General features: G+C 47.7%; 1 long non-coding RNA gene across 2 annotated transcripts in view; it reads right to left on the bottom strand.

The window, feature by feature from the left end:
* Positions 1-20972, bottom strand: part of LOC138515628 (uncharacterized) — a 1173490-nt gene that overhangs the window by 671870 nt on the left and 480648 nt on the right. For both annotated transcript variants that reach the window (XR_011282118.1, XR_011282119.1), the window contains exon 3: positions 10483-10578. This is a non-coding gene — a long non-coding RNA (uncharacterized lncRNA). The remainder of the gene's footprint in view (positions 1-10482; positions 10579-20972) is intronic.

The following is a 20972-nucleotide window of genomic DNA, read 5'->3' as shown; positions in this document are numbered from 1 at the left end:
GTAGTATTGTGCCAAAAATACTTTCTTTCATTAGTTTAGTATTCAAAATGTTTGCAAGCAGTCAGCAGGTTATTTTGGAGCGCTCCATGGGGTGACCTATCAAAAACCAACTCACTGGTCTCTCCTTGCTTGTTCGCTTAATCTGCTGCAACTTCTTCGGTCCTCGGGTCCGGAGCTTCTGATGTGTTCTGATGCTCACCAGCAACCGGAATTGAGCACATGATATGGAAAGCCTCTCTCTCCCATGGAGTGGCGTGTCACAGCAAACATGGCTGTGAACCCAGCATCTTTATTTTTCTGCCTTTAAGGGTCTTTACTACTAACACTTTGGGTGCTTTTGGAAAGGGGAGCCTTGCTCTCCAACAGGCTATTAGGTATTTCGGCATTATGGAAGTCTCACCCTCCAAAGAAGAGTACCACATCCCTCCTAACAGAGTCACCCTATTCCCTTGGTGGCTTTTTCTTCCCAGGCGATCAACCCGGCTAATACCACCCGCAGTGTTAGGATCAGGTAGCGGCTTCCTTCTCCTGGCCACCTGGGAGGAGACTTTAGGCAGGGATTCCGTGAGGACTCCACAGGATCCATCAAAGATATCAATGCGGGGGGGAGGGGAGGGCTGTTGCGCAGCGCGCAAGATGGCCGCAGCCTGAGAGTGTCCTGTCATGGACCGGAATATATGGCTTTGTTTTTCACAGTTTGGAGCAGCTGTTGATGGGGATTCTGCACTCCTGGCTTGCTGTAACACCTGCTGCATCTACCAGAGACACGCCGGTCTCGATTGGGCTACGGCTTCCAGTATTATGGCGGCGAACTGTGAGGCGGCGAGGCAGCGGGGAGCCCAACCCCCACCGGCCTTCTCATCTGCGGCAATGGGACAGACACATCGGAGCTGATGGCTGGGCGCTGGAGTTGGCCTGTGGCGACCGCGGCTCCCCGGGACTAACCCGCCTCGCACACTGCCTGGGACCCCTTTTGGTTGCAGTGTGTTCCCCGGCCTGAAGGCCGCAAGTAGTGAGCTGCGGGGCCGTCGGCGGGGCGGCCGTGAGTCTGCCTTTAGACCTGCTGTGACAATTGCAGCGTTCTCTGACCGCACAAGTTTAGGGGTCCATCCTGTCTCTGGGGAATGGATCGCCAGGTATTGGGAGGAAGGTGTTGCCCGGATTAGCTGGCGGTGACGGGGAGGAGGCCTGGGCCATTCCTGGCCCCGTGGCCTGAAGCGGTACCACCCGATACACTCATCTGATGAGCGGCGCCTCTCCCCAGGACTCCATATCCAGCTTGGTCCGACCTGGTGATCTTGGTGGCTGTTCTGGAGACGACGGTGAGCCGGGACATTTGGGGGGGGGTGGCGTTCTTATGAATCACCTTGCCACCTCCCCACCCGTTCTCCTTTATCTGCACGAGGTTGCCCTTAGGGCATTCATCCGGGCCCCGGAGCTCTCATCCAGCAAGAGGGAGCGGGCCCCTACTGTGAAAGGGGGGCTGGCCTGATAATGTAGCATGTGTTTTGCTTCCATGGTGGACTCTTTATTAATCTACTTGGTACACGCTTCGACCAGCCCTCACCTGGTATTCGCCCTCTGCTGGCCCTCAGCTTAACTTCACTCCCTGAGTTCCTTGATGTCTTTGTGGGGGTTCCACTCGCTCCCATACATGGAACACTGTTGATCTCTGCACCTGGGCACCTCCCCCAGGGGGAGCCCTGCTTTCGGACTGGGACCTCCCCTCTGTTGCCCATATGGTCCTTCGAGCAGGCTTCTGGGCCATCGCATTTCGTTTTACCCGACCAGTGCTTTGAGCGTCCCTTCCCTCTTGTCCATTCGGTTTGACTCAGCAACTGGCAGGAGCAACTAGCTTTGAGGTGGGAGCCCGAATTGCCACTGTAGCAGTCTTGATCTTCCATGGAGTACTGGAAAGGGTTAATTTGTATCCCTTTTTATCTGTACCTCCTAGAGCATTATTTCGCTCTTAACATTTAGACTTGGCTGGTGGCAGTGGTATCTACCCTAACTTTTCTACCGCGATTATATTAGATAAACGTGGTTCTGTTCTTGGCTATTATATTAGCCTCGAACATAAACCTGCTTGACTAAATCGTCTTTCTTTTGGCTCTAGTTGGGTTTATTCGCCATTTCTTTTTGTTAAAGTCCTTCCTGTGTCTTACTTTGCGCTGCAAACTAGGTTCGCCTTCTTTGTTCACTGTCTTTTGGCGGGCTTCTGCTCAGAAGCCATCCTCAAGGCGCCTGGGTGTCTAGGTGGGCTGAATGTGAAGGAGGGGTGTAGTCACCCCCTGCACAGGGTATCCTAGGAAACCCAAGTCACACTGTCATGATTGCCCAGGGTAGTTGTCCGGGCTGGACAACCCCTCTGCTGGGTGATTGACAGCCAAGCTGTGTGAATGGGGGTTGTTCCCTTCAACGACTTAGAGAAGATCCAGTCCGGAGTCTTCTTCCCTTCAGCTTGGTGGGGATAACCAGCTCATCTTCCAAAGCCAGAGGATCCTCTTCCTTGGTCGAAATCACTGCACGCTGCTGTAGTGGTCCGGATAGCCACCTGAAGAGCCTCTCCTGTTTTTAAGGAGCACACCTTTTCTTCCTCGTCGCTGCTGCCGGCTTCATCCTTGTGTGGTGCAGACCCCCTTCAGACGTCCTCCTTCACAACGAAGCTCCAGGAATCGGGGGTCTGCGGGAAACCAACAGGAACAACTGCCAGGGCACCAGCTGCACCATTGGAACAAGGTACTGTGTTCTACTTGAGGAAACTGGGTGAATCCCTTTTCTTCATTTCCAAGGCTTGCCCTTGTCTTCCCTCCTTCATATAACTTTTGCTTCCGAACATTGACAATATCGAAGCACTTTTGGCTACGTCGAATCGTGAACTGTCTGAATGTGTGATCTTCGGCAACTGGCCCCGGTGTCTTTTGACCCTAGCTCCGGCCCTTTGACTTTTGAACTCCTGTCTCTGAGTGTTTCTTGATTCTGACTGCCTAACCAAAATATTGCCTGTCATTTTTGCCTCCAACTCCCTCTGGGTATCTTAGGTGCTAAGTGTGTCTTTGCCCCGGTAGCATTTCATGTCACGGCTACGCATTTATTTAGTAGACCGAACTGTCAAAAAGTGATCGCAATCGTATTTGCGGTAACGTGTTTTGTTCGTAACACTGGTTAATTCAAACACAGAATACTTACCTTGAGACTTACTGTACAAAGTGAATTGTACTACATTTAACGTGTGGTTTTTATTTAAGCTTCATAGAAGTGTTGTGTTTATAACGAAATGGTTTAAAAATAAATATACTTATATTTTTTACCTGAAACCTTGAGTCAGTGTTTGCTTGAGTCACAGTAATTGTGGTCCCTTTGTGTAATCTCTGCTACTGCCCATATACTCTTGAGATAAGCCTGGCTTCTCCGCCACTGCTACCACTCTGACATAGTAGTACAGGCTTGTACCAAAGGTAAACTTGTATTGCCACCTGTGGTCTTAATTGTGTGTAGTGGTCCCTAAGGGCACTGCACAGGATTCTGCCTAACACGGAGCAAAGAATTGGTCTTAGTGAAGATAATATCACCACGCTGCAACGTGAAGTTGCTGTTCTCTGACAGACGGTGCAAAGGGTTGTGGCCAAAAATTATGATCTTGAAGGAAGATCCAGGCGTAATAATATACGGATCACTGGGGTGGCAGAAAGCACCTCGATAGACAATATGGAGCTGTTTGTAGAGAAACTACTCATGGCGATCCTTGACAACCCCCCGGTCACGAGCCACTTCTTGGTGGAGCCGGCCCACCGATCGCTAGCAACCAGACCTCCCCCGGGTGCACCTGTGAGAGCCATCATTGCACATATTTTTCAAATACTATGACGAGATACTCTGTTACGTGTTGCAAGAGAGAAAAAGACACCGAGGTGGGGCTCTGCAACGATACACCTGTTTCTGGATTTCAGCCAGCAGGTTAACGACAAGAGGAAACCATTTCAAAATGGCAAAAACATTCTGCGGAAGAAAGGTTACGATATGCAATGCTGTATCCGGCCAAACTCAGAATAATACATGACGGAAAGACATCCTTCTTCACCTCTCCGGAGGAGGCAGAACGCTTTGCAGTAGAAATCCCGGACTTAGGGGGTTCTCCACGTGACTCCCCTTGATATAGTACAGAGGGAAGTTATGTCATTTCTCCTACCTGGTGGCACCTCGAGGCGGGGTAGGGACGTGCTCCCTCTTGGGCTTCTCTTAAGACTACTTGAAATGTTTGGAGCGTAAATGTGGAGGGACATACTTGGTGATTGCCTTCTGACACGAGAGGCACAGCGGTCGCCGGTACACCCCATGCCCAGCAGCGATTCTTCGGGTTAAAATGTTACTGTTGGTTGGTATGTGGGTGTGGGGGAGGGTTACAATGGCCGGTAGGTTGGTGTTTCTGGCGTGGGTGGGAACCGTTTCAAACAGGGTGATATTCTTAGTTTTGTGGGGTGGGGCGGGTGGGATTTTTCTTCCAGATCCATGGTATCATATGCGCATCAAGTTTTTGCAATATGTCCCCTTGGTGATGCACCATGTGGCACACCGGGTGTTACATATCATACAATAAATATACCTCTAGACATACCGTGACACTCCCTCAGCGGCTTCATGCTTCCATAAATTCCAACATCACTTCGCTTACGTGGAATATACGAGGTTTTACTAGTGGGAAAAAGACTTGTCTTATTTCTAATTATGTCAAAAATCATCATGTTAATGTCTTATGTATTCAGGAGTCCCATTTCGGGAAGGAGCACAAAATTCCCGCCTTGGCCGGCTGGGGTGTCCACGGGTATGGGTCTTCCCACTCCACATACTCTCGGGGTGTTGCTATGTATATACACCGCTCATTGGAATTTAAGTTGCATAGACAAGTGTCCGATGATGAAGGCCGGTTCGTCCTAGTGGCGGGGGTAATTGCGACTTGGTCTGTCCTATTTATGTAAATATCTACGCTCCCAACTAGGATTCCCCTGATTTCTTTCTAGCATGTTCGGAGCACCTGCGGTCATTCCCGTGATACGAGGTGGTCTGGGTGGGGGATTTCAACCTGGTCCTCTCCTCGACACTGGACAGGTCCACATCTCAGAGGCCTCTTCCCAAAGCGGCCCAAACTTGGCAATCCATCGCTGCAGACTATTCCCTGACTGATATTTGCAGATTTCTCCACCTGAATGACCGGGAATTTACTTTTCACTCTAGCATGCATGGGAGCTCCTCCAGGATAGACTATATCTACATGTCTCTGGGACTTGTGCGGGTGACAAGTGGGGTGATGATTCTTCCTCGTACCCTATCGGATCATTCCCGGTTCTGGTAAAAATCAAGGGCCCATTATCCCCTCCTAAGCAACCCAGGTGGAGGTTTTGAGCTTGTGCACTCAAGGATGTGGTGTTCCGGGAGGACATACGTCAAGCCATTTTAGAGTTCTTTCAGTTCAACAAGGATTCTGTCTCGAGCTCGGGGGATGCATGGGAGGCGTTTAAGGTGTTCCTGCGGGGCTGGTGTATGTCCCAGGAGGGAGGAGTCCTGAAAAGTATTCGTAGGGCCATTGCTCTTAAAGAAAAGGAAATTGGGGACCTGGAACTCCTACAAACGGGGATGGAAAGGTAACTGGGGGACCCTATCACAGCGGCAAGATATGGGGAGGGGGACCACCCGAGTAGAACCCTAGCTTAGGATATTAGGCAGGAACATCGTCGAGACCCTATAATGGAAGTGGAATCCTTGGATGGGGTGCTCACTAGGGATACGGGGGATATAAATGAAATTTTCCGCCAATATTATGAAAGACTGTACACTACCCAAAGTACCAAGGGGCACGACTACATCACCAAATACCTTGATTGCCCTGGGATGGTTAGACCCGGAGTCCGGGGTGCCACTTAACGACCCCCCCCATGGAGGAGGAACTCCTTGAGGTGATACATTCGTTACCCAACGGTAAGGCGCCGGGAACGGATGGTATCATGGCCGAGCTATACAAAGCCTATCCCGACCTGCTCATCCTCCACTTACGCGGTATGTTTGAGGAGGCTACCTCTTCTGGGGTTCTCCCGGAATCCATCAGGATGGCCCTGGTGACGGTACTGCTTAAGCCTAACAAGGACCCCAAAAAATGCTCCTCCGATCGGCCCTTGTCGCTGATGAATGCAGATAATAAAATGTTTGCAACACTACTCGCTAACTGGCTTCGTCCTCACATGCCGGCCCTGATCCTTCCAGATCAGGCAGGGTTTATTCCTGGCCGACCTACTCAAAATAATTTACATAGACTATTCACTTTGATGCACAATGTGAACCCTGACATTTCCATTGCGGTGGCGGCCTTGACGCATAGAAGGCATTCGACTCAGTCAAATGGCCTTTCCTGTTTGAGGTCCTCCAACGTACAGGTGTAGACACCACGTTTCTCTATTGGATTAGACTTCTTTATGCAGCCTCACGTGCCCTGTTGTACACCAACGGAATCCAGTCACCTATACACCCATCTCGCGGTACTAGGCAGGAGTGCCCTTTTTCTCCTCTCTTGTTTGCTCCAGCCATCGACCTGGTGGCCTGCGTCTTGAGGGAATTCCATTCTCATCGCGGGGTGATGATTCGTTCTTACACTTCTATCGTCTCACTTTATGCAGACGATATGTTGTTATATGTAAAAAATCCTCAGACAAATTTATGCCCCCTCATGGAAGAGATCTCGGCGTTTGGTGCCCTCTCCGGCCTTCAAATTAACTGGTCTAAATCAGAGGTGCTCCCACTCATAGCAGGGGTTTCCCCGCTAGATGTTGGGGAGAATTTTGCATGGTGTCCAAGGGGCATCCGCTACCTGGGTGTATGGATTTCCACTTCTTCTCAATTATTCGGGGAGAATTATGTTGCGGCCCTGCAACACTGGAACATAGTATAGACATATGGATTCGGCTACCTCTGTCTCAAGCGGCTTGTATCTCCTTATCCAAAATGGCTAATATGCCAAAATTACTATACATTTTTATCAATGTTCCGGTTTGGCATCCCGTTTGGAAACGTGTAAACTCAATGATGTACAAGTTGATATGGGCCAGGAACCATCCCTGTATCTCTCTGTGTACTATGTGTTGCCCGTATGCCGATGGGGGTCTGGTGGTTCCCAATCTTTTTCTGTATTATCTTGTAGCCCAACTTCAATACTGCATTTGGTGGTGATTCCCTACGAATGAGTTTCCTCATTCTCGCCTCGAGAGATCTGTTACTCAGCCCGATGACCTGAGAGGGCAGCTGTGGGCCGCTCGGGATCGTCACCTGAGGGCAGAGGTACAACACTTGGAGATCACCCTTAAGGCCTGGGACCAGTTGGCGAAGTGGGTCGGACTGGGTCTTTGGTACTCACCCTCAATGGCCATATATAAGGTCCACAGGATTTCCCTCACGCACGAGCACATATTCATTCAACACTTCCACAACCTGCAGATCTTCACATTGGGGGATTTGGCCCCGGGTGGTAAATTCATGACATGGGAGGTGCTTAAGGGTAGAGATGACTGGTCCCCAGTTACCCTGCTGTTATACTATCGTCTCCGGGAGGTATTGAGAGTAAAGTGGCCGGACTTCCCTAATGCACCTCAGATATCACCTGTGCTGGAATATATTATAGCTCTGACTTCTTGTAGAAGGGTGATTTCGTCTTTATATGGCTTGACCCGATCACTCGGGCGTCCACCCACAACCCAATATAGGCTCAAATGGGAGGGTGATATGGAGAAGTTGCTGTCCGAGGTCCAGTGGTGTTCCATTCTTACCCAGACCAAGTTTATTTCCGCTAATAATAGATTCGCCTGATCCACTTTCAGTTTTTACATCAGTTGTATCACTCCCCCCTACACCTACATAAACAGTTTCCTCTTAGATCCCCGAATTTGTCAACATTATTCGGCTGACTTATCATATGGCCTGGTCTTGTACTCAAATTCAAACTTATTGGTCTGCTATAGCTGGGGTTATGGGGTGGATTGTGGAGTATTCTATCCCCTTTACCTCTGAAACATGGTTGCTGGCTGAAACATGGTTGCTGGCTATGGTAGATTTGAAGTCCCACGCTGAGAAACGCCTGGTTGGTATGGCTTCTGTAGTCGCCAGATCTTTGATAGCGCTCTTGTGGTGGTCGGCCACGGCACCTACCCTACAACAGTGGGTCAATACTATGTTGAGCTGTGAACGAAGGGAGACGCTATATAACCAAACACTCCCTCTTAACAGCAGAGCCAGGGACTACTGGGCAGCCTTCAGCAGCTACATGTCCAATGAGGTGAACACCCTGAGTGACCCCTTGACACAGACCAACTTGGACGATTCCCATGCACTGCGTCCGACGGTGCAGCTCTCTGGGACTGGCTGAGCACGGTATCCCGATGTGACCTTGGTTGAGATTGTTTTCACTGTTTGGTGCGCGCTTGGTATAAGTTATGTTTCATTTCATGACAGTGGTGTATAGATGTGCAATTGTTCAATGATTACATGATACGGAAGAAGTTGGGGATTCGGGGGGTATTGTCCAATGTTGGGGCTATGTTTTGTATTTGCCTTTTGTTTTGATTGCTTTGCAAAAAAGTTAATAAAAACAGTTTAAAAAAAAAAAGATGTAAATGCAGGGAAAGTTGGAACAAGCAAACAGAAATACAGTGAAGTGATACAACTGTGATATGTTAAAAGATATTGAAGTCCTGATAAAAGGAATATATTTGGCAGTGAACATTTGGTAGCAAGATACCTGGCAGGGGAGTATACCAGGAGGTCCCTCAAAGTTGTACAAAGAAACATACTTATTTTACAAATCACATGGTAAAGAGTTACACCAGAGACGCATTTGCTATTCTTATATAATTGTTATGCTGCCATTTTACAGCCATGTTTCTGTTTTAGTGAACTCGCAATGAGGTCCAAAGTTTTCTGCTCCAGCTAATTGTGCTCAACCATTATGTTCCTTCTTGAAAGGCAAGTCAGCAACCAGTCAGCTGCAGAGTTGACTAATGACTGCAGGAGTAGTTTACAGACTTTTTAGAAATCAAGCCCCAAATCCAGATTGAAAAGAGCACTCCATTTGCTACACAATGTAGAAGGTGGGTGAGAAAAAAAAAAATAAATAAAGGATATGCTTCAGCAATTAAGACTTCTAGTTATAATTAGTATTTGTATGCCTCAATTGTTTTACAACCACACACTCACTGGATGTACCTCTGAAATTACAAGGGCGATTGACAATGCAGGACTTACATGATTATAGAGGTACAGCTACAAGAATAATAAAAGGTCACAGAGTTGTCAGTACGTTAATATCAACTGGAAATATTTTGGCTTACAACAAATATAAGCAATTAACTATGCTTAAAGTGTTAAACATACTTTTTAGGATTGATTCATCCTCCTATACCTACTGACCAACGGAAGTAGAGAGCCCCCATCAGCACTATAAAAGGTAAATATTCCCTTTTCTGGTGCCCCAGTTCAATTGCACCTATCAAATTATCTAGCTATTTACAAGCTGAACTTTTGTTTTATGTTTTTAACCCCACAGATGCTATGAGACAGACGCTGATCATAACTACAATCCAATTAGAATCAGGTTATGCTGTAATAACCATTCTCTCCTGATGAATGTTCTACACCTATGTCTTCAGAACAGAAACATGTCGAGACTATCTCTGGACTAAAAACAGAGACCAAAACATAAGATACATTCAATTCTGATAGAACTTCGTACACTACTATTTGTTTTATCAGTACCAATTGTGTATGTTTTTTCTGTGAACCTGTTTTAACGTGCTATTTAAGCCTGTTACGTATCCCCTGTTTTATATTGGATGTCAAGTTTTGTATTGTGGACCACAAATTCAATTATGGATTTTAATTCCTTAACTAACTATTAAAATTGATTTTTATCTTTTAATCCCAACCGATCTTAAGAGTTAATTCATACTCTAGCATCGATATACTAGCTTTGTCTCCTTAATCTACATTGATTACAACAAAGCCCAAAGTTGCATTTATTCGAACCTGTTTTTAGGACTGCATAATTGTTTCACATAAAGCAGTTTTTATTTTCATCACCAATTACAAAGCCCTACAATTTTATTTCGAGATTGGATTACAAATATTATAATTTATAAAACATTGGCAGCCTTTGTTTAGCATCAAAATTCAATACACAAAAGGAGAAAAATTATTCATTTTTTAACACCATGCCTATTAAGGTGAAATGTATTTGCATGGTAACCTCAAACTTAACACATTTTGAGGCTATTTCTGTTTTCTTTTATCGTAATATTTCTAACCTTGGTAATTTAATGACGGACAATTGGTAATAAGGTGATTTCAGACCAGCAGATTTGCACATGGTCTTAAAATTGTGACTCAGTTCAACAATAGAAGGCTGCAAAAAGGATGCCTTTTCTAAAATGAAAAAGTTGAATTCCTTACCTGCCTCAGATGCTACCCCGAGAGGATAAGATGTGGCATTACTGCTAACCGAGGAAGTGATTGCATGTTGTGCTCTCCATGACAAAGGATAGGGTTCTGTGCAAGACGAAAGTTTAATAATGTTATGATTTGCTTCAAAAGTGAAGAAAAACGTCACATACACCCAGGCAATTTTGCAAATGCAAATATAAAAAATGTATAGTCCATAAAAGATGCTTAATATTTTCTTTAATTGCAATTCAGTAACAAATGAAGAGTTAAAACTGATCTGGAAGAGACCAAGAACTTAACCTGCAACTTCTTAGAAAACAGTGCTTTAGGTAAAATGTTTACACAAATACTACTTATGCACATAGCATACCAGTACAGCCTCTGTGTATTGGCACACATTAGGCTCTTATTCAGCTTCAGATATGTTCAGCCTAGAACAGCAGCGAACCATTGGCTTAGATAGGATAGGTATTTGAATTGTAGTCCCAAAGAAATTTGTGTAAATGCTGATCCAGTGAATGTTGAGGTTCAGGATGTATTTAAAATTGTACTTCTGCAGTGCAGCTTACTCCTCCCAAAGGGGCACCTTGATGGTTGATATGATTGTAACAGGCTAAGGCTCTAGTCCAATGATGGTGAAAGGAAAAAAAAAAAGTTGAGTATCAGAATCAAATACAGAAATTCAACTTGTTTATGGAAAAAAAAGATTGTACGCTGTTTTACAAAAGACAAGTGATTGTCTTCCTTCCCAAGGAAATATCTTGAAGTGAATTCCAGGACCACCCCATTTCAGTATTTATTTCGGATCAATAAATGTGCATTTCAGGAGCAAATTGAACGGCAAGCGTTTATTTTTTATTTGTATTTATTGAATTTTATATAGCGCTTTAAGCCAAAACACTTTACATGAAACAGGAAATACATTACATTACATTACAAGCATATTAAAACAAATCATGAGTCAAGAACAAACAAAATACAGAACAATTGACCATGAGACCGTCAGAATAAACATGTGTAGGACAGGGCAGTTGTCAGAAAGCAGTAGAGGACTGTCCGGTTGGAGATTGGAGTAAGTGGGATTTTCGAGAAGTGCGGAAAGAGGAGTATGAGGTGATGGAGCATATAGTGAGAGGGAGACAGTTCCAGTGAAGTGGAGCAAGAAGCTGGAAGAAATGGAAACAGGATGGTGCACAAGGTGCGGGTGAGTAGGAAGTGATCAGCAGAACGGAGTGGGCAGAGGGAGAGTAGAAAGAGAGGAGGGAGGAAAGGTAGGCTGAGGCAAGACCATACAGAGATTTGAAGACAAGACGGAGGAAGTTGAATTTGAGTTGGGAATGAAAGGCGAGCCAGCTCAGCGAGGCGAGTGAAGAAGAGATGGAATCGTGAAGAGAGAACGAAAGGAAGAATGGTAGATGGATTTAAGGGGGGCTAGATGTGAGGAAGGGAGGCCGAAGGAGGGCTGAGCAGTAGAAAAGTCGAGAGAAGATTAAAGAGGATATTAGGAGTCTAGTGGCATGAAAGGTAAGGAAGGATCGGATTTTGCGAAAGTTATAAAGATAGAAGTGACAGGCACAGGAGGTAAGAGAGATGTGATGAGTAAAGGATAGGTTAGAGTTGAAGTGGAGACCAAGATTGCAAAGGGGGCAATAGGGAGCTGGGCGTGAGGAAAGGAATGGAGGGACGTGGAGAGGGGGGAGGGAGGGTATTAACAGGAAAGAATAAGACTTCAGTTTTTATCAGTGTTTAGGGTAAGAAAATGGGAGGACATCCAGGATTTGACATTGGTAAGGCAGGATGAGAGTTTAAGATGGATGTCAGGGGAGAAGGAAGAGAAGGAGAGGAAAATCTGGGTGTCGTCGGCATAGAAGTGCTGAGATACACCAAAGGAAGAGATGATTGGAGCTAGAAAGGAGGTATAGAGTGAGAAGAGAAAAGGGCTGAGCATGGATCCTTGGGGAACACCATAGTCAAGGGAGTAGGAAGGGGAGAGGCGGCCGCCCAAGGAAACTGCAAAGGTGCGATTGGATAGATATGAAGTGAACCAGTTGAGGACGGAGCCTCTGAAGCCAAAGGAGGAGAGAGAGCCAAGAAGTAGAGGGTGATCTACAGTGTCAAAAGCAGCATAGAGGTCAAGAAGAATGAGAATGGATGAATGTTTAGAGTAGCGGGCAGTGAAAAGGAGTTGAGAACAGAGGTGAGAGCGGTTTCAGTGGAGTGGTTGGGGCAAAATCCTGATTGAGTAGGGGGGATAAAACGGTGCACGGCACCTTTAAGGAAAGCCCAAGGACATGTCACGCGGTCGTGACGCGATGAGAGAGGAGTGAATGGGAGGATCGGGAACTTTATGTTAAGACACGAATAAAGCAAGACGTTCCTGTATCCCGCTGTGTGTGTGTGTGTGTTTTTATTACGTAGGCCCCCAGGGCCTAACATTTGGTGACAAGGACCTTCCAACACCACCAGCGTCGTCCTCCTCCAACGTGAGCGATCCCGCCACGCCGTGCCAGCCAGGAAAGCTCTCCTAATCGAGCTCCGGTGTCGTCCTTATCAGCGGACGATCCCGCCACGCTTCCATCACGCAGGCATCGGCTGCCTGCAAGTGGACCCGATTCCGGCCCTCGCCTCCATCAACCTAATGAGCGTGGGCGATCCCGCTGCGCTCCTCCACTACAGGCATCAGCCGCTCGCATGAGGACCTGATCCCAGGTCCCGCCTTCATTACCCGAACAAGCGTGGGCTGTGCTCCTACGTTGCAGGCTCTGTGCCAGGGCCCATCCCCCTCCCACCCAATACAGTCATACTGAGGAGGGCAACGGACAACAAACCAAGTAAGTGCACAAGAGCACATCCTAACCCCAAATGAACAGCAGCACATCATATGTGCACAAGGACCATCCCCAAGCATTGGCCCAATAAGTGAACCTACGCACCAGTGCACGATCATACCGCCCTACACAGCGCCCCAGTGACTTTACCTGAAATGAACAACACACAGGTCAATAAGCTCCTCAAGTGATCTGGAGCCCCACGCTGTCAACATACCATGCATTGTACAATCCATAGCGTGGATAAGACACCAAGCCCTCTCCCCCCCCCCCCTTTTGGCAAAAAAACATCCCGCCGTTGCCCAGAGGCACCCCTTAACACCCACCTCTCCACCGAAGCATCTGCCACCATGAGCTTGTCTCTGGATCAGGGTGCTCAAGCCCCCCCCACCACCCACTCCAGTGACTAGGTCAACAGCCACTGCCTGGCGCATGCCTCTGCCATTTTCAATGACCCCTCAAGAGATAAAGGACCTCAGTGGGTAGAATGGCTTGAGGATTTCAACAAATTTATTGCAGCGGCGGGTGAGGAAACGTCACCAAGGCTGCGTAGCATGTTCATAAACACAGCAGACACAGATGTCAAAACGCTGATCAGGACCATCCCAGCAGCAGAACACACAGACTTCCCGTCGCTAATTGCAGCTCTCAACAAACGTCTAGTAATAGAACCCAATAGAGACGACCAGAGATATTTATTTAACCAATGCACCCAGCGAGCTGATGAAACTGTAGATTAATTAATAACCAGATTACAAATCAAAAGGGGCACACTGCCAATTCCACAAATTTTCCCTGCTCGAAGAGGCCATCTGCCTACGAGTCACTGAAGGATGTCTCTCACCAACACTGAAAAAACAACTCCTTAAAAAACCCCTTACCATAGAAGAAGTCCGCAAAATGGCCAGAATCCTCGAAAGGGTGGACAGGAAAGCAATACAGATGACCAACACCTCTGCACCTAAGCAAAACAAAAGTGAAATAGTAGCAGCAGTCCAAACAAACTCAATACGTGAAAATGAAAGACACTGGTCCCAGCTCCGTAAAGACAAGAATGCAACGTCAATGTTACTGATGCGGAATGCCGGTCCCGCACGCAGGCACATGACCCGCTCACACCCAATTATGTGGAAACTGTGGTAGGGAAGGACACATACAATCAGTTTGCAGAGAAGGCAGACCGTTACCCACACCGCGACCACCTATAAAAGCGGCACAGTATTGGAATGCACTACCAGTTGAGCTCACAAGGGATCAGTCTTATTATAGCTTTAGACGCAACACCCTCTCCTGGCTACGCCTTAATGACCTTTAAGTCCAATGTTTGCAATTGTATGTCTATGTGTATGCCTCAGACTTGTATATCTCGATATTTGTAACCAAGTCTCCATGTATCCGCTTAACCTGTTTATATCTGTAACTAAGCTTTAAGTATTCATGTTATGCTGTGCGCCCAGTTATCTAAGGGTTTGGTGCGCCCTACAAATCAATAAACAAACAAACAAACCCTCTTCGCCACAATACAGGCCATACCAAACGACACCTCAGAATCCAACGTACCAAATGCACCCCTATCAACAAGGGCCCAGGAGGTACGTGAGAGTGTTCGAGGAGGTATACCCTGAAGACGAACTACAAGAACACGAGCCACAGGACGTCATCACGCATATTCGCGATGAATATGATGGACCACCAATCACACACCAGCATCACTACAGCCCGCAGCCCTATAACCCAGACTATGAAAACAATCAGTATGACCTATATTCTCAGGACGAATTTGTGAACCTCATCATAGAAGACGATGAAGCAAAGGAATCGCCTCGAATCTCGGTGGAGATTTGCGACAAATCATTTTGTTTTCTCATCGACTCAGGAGCCACCATGAACATTATGGGGGAGAAAGAATATCTACAGCTCCAGAACAAACCGGCCCTCACACAGACACTCTCCAGAATCTTCCAGTGGAGTGCCGACACCACTACACAGAGTGGGATAATTTAAAAGGAAACTCACTCACCGAAACCCTGCCAAGACAACGCCGTTCCACGCAATCAGGAGTCCCACAAAAGGCAAGTGCCTTCTGAGCAACAGGACGGCATCCTGCCTTGGCCTAATCGACGTCCACATCCAAGAAGTAGACATGATATGCTCCGCAGCCCCGGCACCAACGATACAAGTACACATCTGCAATGTGAGGTACTCTGCCATGCCAAGTTCTCCCATCACAAAAGACAGTCCAAGAAGAATTTCCGCTCATATGTCGAGGTCTAGGCAAAATGAAGGGTCATCCGGTCAAGCTCCATATTGATACATCCGTCCACCCAGTGCCACAGCATCCACGCAGGGTTGGATTTCACCTTCAAGCAGCTGTGTCACGAGAACTTAAACAGCTCCTAAAAGATGACATCATAGAGCCTGCCACAGGCCCGACCCCGTGGGTTTCACCATCGGTCACAGTACCAAAGGACAGCGACCAACTGAGGTTATGCGTAGACATGGGAGTGGCCAATACTGCTATCGAACGGGAGGGACATCCAGGCCCGAGAATAGAGGACATGATCGTACAACTCAATAAGGCCCTCCTACTCTCAAAACTCAACCTTAATCAAGGATACCATCAAATGGTACTCCACCCCGACTCCAGGGGATTCACGACATTTGCCACACATGACAGACTTTTCCATTATAAACACCTACATTTCGGAAACTCTTCTGCCGCTGAAATCTGCCAGGAGGCCATTCGGCAAGTAATCTGGCCAATCAAAGGAATGCTGAACTACAGCAATGATGTCCTCGTCTTCGGAAAGACACGTGAGGAACATGACACTGCCCTCCGTGCCACCTCCGCTGCTATACAGGAAGCGGATTTGACCCTCAATCTGGACAAGTGCCGGTTCAGCAAGACCAAGCTCAAGTTCTTCGGCCACATCTTCTTGGCCGACGGCATGATGCCCGATCCGGACAAAGTCTCTACAATATTTGACCTGCAAGAACCCAGCCAAGTCACAGACGTGAGGTCATTCCTAGGGATGGCAGGATATTGCGCCAGATACAGTCAGTAATTCGCCACGATCACTACACCACTGTCACACTCACCTGTGTCTCTGCAGGAGCGATGGTAACTACCTCCAGGTCCCGAGTACTCACTCCCCCTGATTCGGGCCGGAAGGTGTGTCTGTCAAGTAAAGAGATATACACTAAGATCTGGGTTAACTAGACCCCTTGAGCTCCCTCCCTTTACCCCTTGGGATGTGATGAGGTTTCTTCCTTAAGGCTCACCTTTGATTTTAGTCAGATGCACGCTCCATCCTGCTCTTCGCAGGGGCGCTGTTCTCTTGGGGGGAATTCGTAGCCCTCTTCATGTAAGTATGATGGCCAATGTCTATTAAGCCAAAGTTCAAAGTGCCACGCTGTTCCGACTTCACAGCGTGTGCTGCATAGTTCAAATTGCAGTTACTTCACTAGCAGAGGTACCCGAACGGACACAGGTAAGTGCGCCTCACTATAAGCGCAGCGCTAGGATTTGAGTTTGTACAGTTTTATAATTCTGTTCTTAACTGTCTTTCAGATGCTCCCAAGTGCTGTAAACACCAGAAGGTACCTTAGGTAAGTATGCACAGCGGCAAAAACATCAGTACTAGAAGTATGCGCAGCGGGATGAGAGTCGAAGGTCCAGTGAGTATGCGCGGCGTTGCTGATTCGCGAGCACCGAGTAATGTTCTTCTTTTCTTTTACAGGAGCCGATGGAGCTGGTGGACGCTCGCGCTACGAGCCGGGAGGAAATTCAAAGGTCCGGTGAGTATGCGCAGCGTTGCTGATTCGCGAGCACCAAGTAATGTTCTTCTTTTCTTTTGCAGGTGCTGGAGATGTGTTAAGCATCGAGTCAGAACGAAGAGTGCTGCTCAGTGAATGCGCGATGAAGGATCCGGAGCTAATAAACCTAGAAGCTGGAAGCACGTGGACTGATCAGGAGCGCGTTGAGTGTGTTGCTTATGCAGCTTACAGAAAGCAACACGAAGCGCTGGAGAAACCTGGGGCGTGGCTTATATAGCCAGCCACGCACGAACACTAGAGTGCACATGAGTTTCCATACACTTCCTTTTTGGCAAAAGGAAGTGGTTGAGCAATGAGCAGGAAGTGACTGAAATAAACAGGAAACAACCATGCAAAGCTAACCAGAGGAAGCGTACCAACAAGGGGTGTTTGTGTGTGTATGCCAGGCCTGAAGCCTACCAACTAGGGGTGTTTGTGTGTGTATGCCAGGCCTGCCAAGCTCTTACCCACCTTGCCCCGACTACATACCCGGTATTCATGACAACCACTAAGGAAACTACTGCAGAATGAAGTCCTGTTCTCATGGTCCGAGGAATGCCAGGTCGCATTCGATACCATCAAACAAGCACTCGCAGAAGCCAGACGCCTCGCCTACTTTGACCCGGAATGGCACACTGAGATCGTGGTTGATGCGAGCCCGGTGGGGCTAGGTGCCATATTAGCACAAACAGACGGAACGGACACCAACCCTAGACCCAGAATGGCTTATGCCAGCAGAGCACTGGCCCCGCCTGAGTCAGCGTACTCACAAGCAGAAAAATAGAGCCTAGCAGCCGTATGGGCCTGCGAACATTTCCACAACTTCATAATAGGCAAAAAGTTCACCCTTATCACAGACCACCAGGTGCTATTATCCCTCTTTGGGAACCCAAGAACGAAGATGCCCCCAAGGATAGAACGCTGGGGCATCCACCTCCAAGAGTACGATTTCCAAATCATTCATCACCCAGGGGGCGAGAACAACTCGGCGGACTACTTGTCGAGGCATCAAGCGGGCGAGCCAAACACTAGACCAGGTGATACTGAATATATAAATTATGTCATGTCCAACGCACTACCACCTGCCATTTCCCTTGAGATGGTAGCGTCCGCATCGGCTGCTGAGCCCTCCATGGTCCTAGCCATTAGCCTCACACAAAACAACAAATGGAGAGACCTCCGTCGTGCCGTACTCAACCACATTGGAATCTGCAAAGACGAAATGGAGAGGCTAGGCAAAATACATACGGAGCTTGCCGTCCAAGACAACACAATACTACTGAGAGGCTGCCGATTAGTCATCCCGACGACCATAAGATCAGAAGTCATCAAAACGGCACACGAAGGCCACAGAGGAGCAGAAAACAACAAACGCCAACTGAGATGCCATGTCTGGTTCCTGGATGCCTTGGTAGATCGGTGGGTCAAGCAACGCGTTGCATGCCAATGCCCAGCCCAAGCCGGGCCTCCAATACCACTTCGGCCCACGCAAATACCAGAGCACCCCTGGGAGAAGGTAGCTGTAGACTTCTACTGGCCCCTCGAGACAGGAGAATACCTGTTGCTTTTCATCGACGAACATTCCAAGTTCTCAATAGTAAAGTAAGTGAAATCCATGGCCTTGCCACATGTAGCAGCAGTCTTCAATGAGGTTTTTAGTGAATGGGGTATTCCAGATACCATCAAGTCCGATAACGGCCCACCGTTCAGAGGTCACAAATTTGAAGTGTTTGCAAGACACATGGGGTTTAGCCATCAAAAGATTATGCCAGGCTGGCCTCAAGCAAATGGGTTGGCTGAAAGGTTCATAGCCTCAATAAAAAAGATGCTGCGAAGAGCTCGGGTCAAAGCAACAGATCCACACCAGGCACTGTGCCGGATGTTAAGGGACTACCGCACCACCCTGCACAAAGTCACAAACACCAGCAGAACTGATGGTAAGTATGGAGTTCGCACCAGAATTGTGAGAAACCCAGCAAACCGCCCGAGGCAGACCAAGAAGTCATAAAGAGAGATGGAGAACAGAAAGAGAAGACAAGAGTGGAAATGGATGAAAGAAGGGGAGCGAGGCCAAAAGAACTTTGGATAGGAGATGAAGTGTGGGTCCAGCAGAAGGTAGTTAAGAAAACAGACTCACAGTTTGCCCCAGAGCCGTTTCAAGTAGTTGGCATAAAAGGATCAATGATAACAGCAGCCAATGAAGAAAAAGAGGTAACGAGAAATAGCTCCTTGTTCAAACTCACCAGCAGATGAGAAGAGAGACCCGTACTCCTTGACCCCGACCCTGAACATTAGACTGTACAAGATGAAGCATGGATTCCCCCAGAGCCCTTGGCTCTGTGTCAAGTGGAGAGATCTGACACCCTTGATAGCGACTCTTCCCAAGAGTCACAGGGATGTCCCCAAGCAACAATCAGAAGGCCGCCAAGACTTGCTGAAGAATGTTGAAAAGATCACATGTTAGTTATAGTTTTGTTAAGCCCAAGTAAGGACATTTGTCCGGGGGTGTTGTTACGGTGCACAGCACCTTTAAGAAAAGCCCAAGGACATGTCACGTGGTCGTGGCGTGATGAGGGAGGAGTGAATGGGAGGTAGAATGTGTACCTTAGAGTAGACGAAGTTCAGAAGCTGAAAGAGGAGTGTCAGTAGAGTGATCAGGGGTGGGAGGAGAGAGAATGCGAGTCAAGGTTTGAAAGATTCGGCGGGATGAGAGGATTGAGTTTGGAGGAGGTCTGAGAAGTCAGTTTGTTTAGCTGAGTTTATGCAGTTGTCATAGAGGGTGTGGTAGGAGAAGTAGGTGGCTTGGTTGGTTGGAGAGCAGTGGTTGAGCCAGCATCTTTCAAGGCGTTGGAGGAGGAGGCGCATGGAAGAAAGATGTGGAGAGAGTCAAGGTTTGGCGGGTTTGCAGGAAGGGTGGAAGGAGGTGAGAGGGTAGAGTTGATCAAGACTGGAGGTGAGGGAAGAGGATAGGATGGTTGAGGCCTTGTTAGCCTAGAGGGAAGAAAAGGAGTAAGAGGGGGGAGGGAGGAGGCGCAGGAGTCATAGAAATGAGAAGAATTAAAGTTACGCAGGTCGTGCCGGGAGAAAGAGATGGAGGGGGAGGTGGGAGAGGGAGGAGAAGAAGGGGGAGTGTGGGAGACAGAGTAAAGAGTGGTCGGAAAGATAGTTCGAGAGGTCAGATACTGAGGAGGCAGTGAAAGAAGAGATAAAGATGAGGTCGGGAGTAGAGCCGGAAGATTGAGTGCGTGGGGTAGGGAGAGGAATAAGAAGGTAAGAGTCAAGTATTGATAGTAGGGGGGAGGTTAGGTATTGTAAGCGATAAAGTCCTTTTTGCTGGAGGGCATTATGTTCTAGGCCAAGAGATTTGAATGTTACCCTTTTAGCAGCTGTGCAGTTGTACAAATGCTGCCTTATGTACCTAAATAGGAAGATGGGGTAGAATTATTGCTAACAATTTTGAATGTTTTGTATTCTGCGACAGATCCTTCACCCAGTCAGGAGGGGGAACAGGGTTCACAGTGCTTAATTTGTGCCAGTGGTGAACACCGGCACTCTTTTTTTTTGGCAAAGGCACTCTTTATAAGCTGTGTCTGTGCAGGCCTGGGCCTGCAGATTCCTTGGTGCTCACGTGACTGATCCCATCTGTGTGGTTTGCAGACTATGGATGAGTACATGGATCTATTTTTTGTTGTTCCTGCTTTATCATTGGGTAAGTGTCATGATGCCTACCCCCGGCATCCGGACCAAGCCCATCAGCCCCGGGAGCAGGCATCCAGATATTTATTAAAACCCCAGCAGCCCTGGCTAGGGGCTGTCTGGGTTCAGTCCTGGCGCCTTAGGCACCAGGCTCATAAT

The sequence above is a fragment of the Ambystoma mexicanum genome, chromosome 6q, assembly GCF_040938575.1.
Source record: "Ambystoma mexicanum isolate Mex_15411 chromosome 6q, UKY_AmexF1_1, whole genome shotgun sequence".
NCBI lineage: Eukaryota > Metazoa > Chordata > Amphibia > Caudata > Ambystomatidae > Ambystoma > Ambystoma mexicanum.
This window is presented reverse-complemented; position numbering and strand designations above follow the sequence as displayed.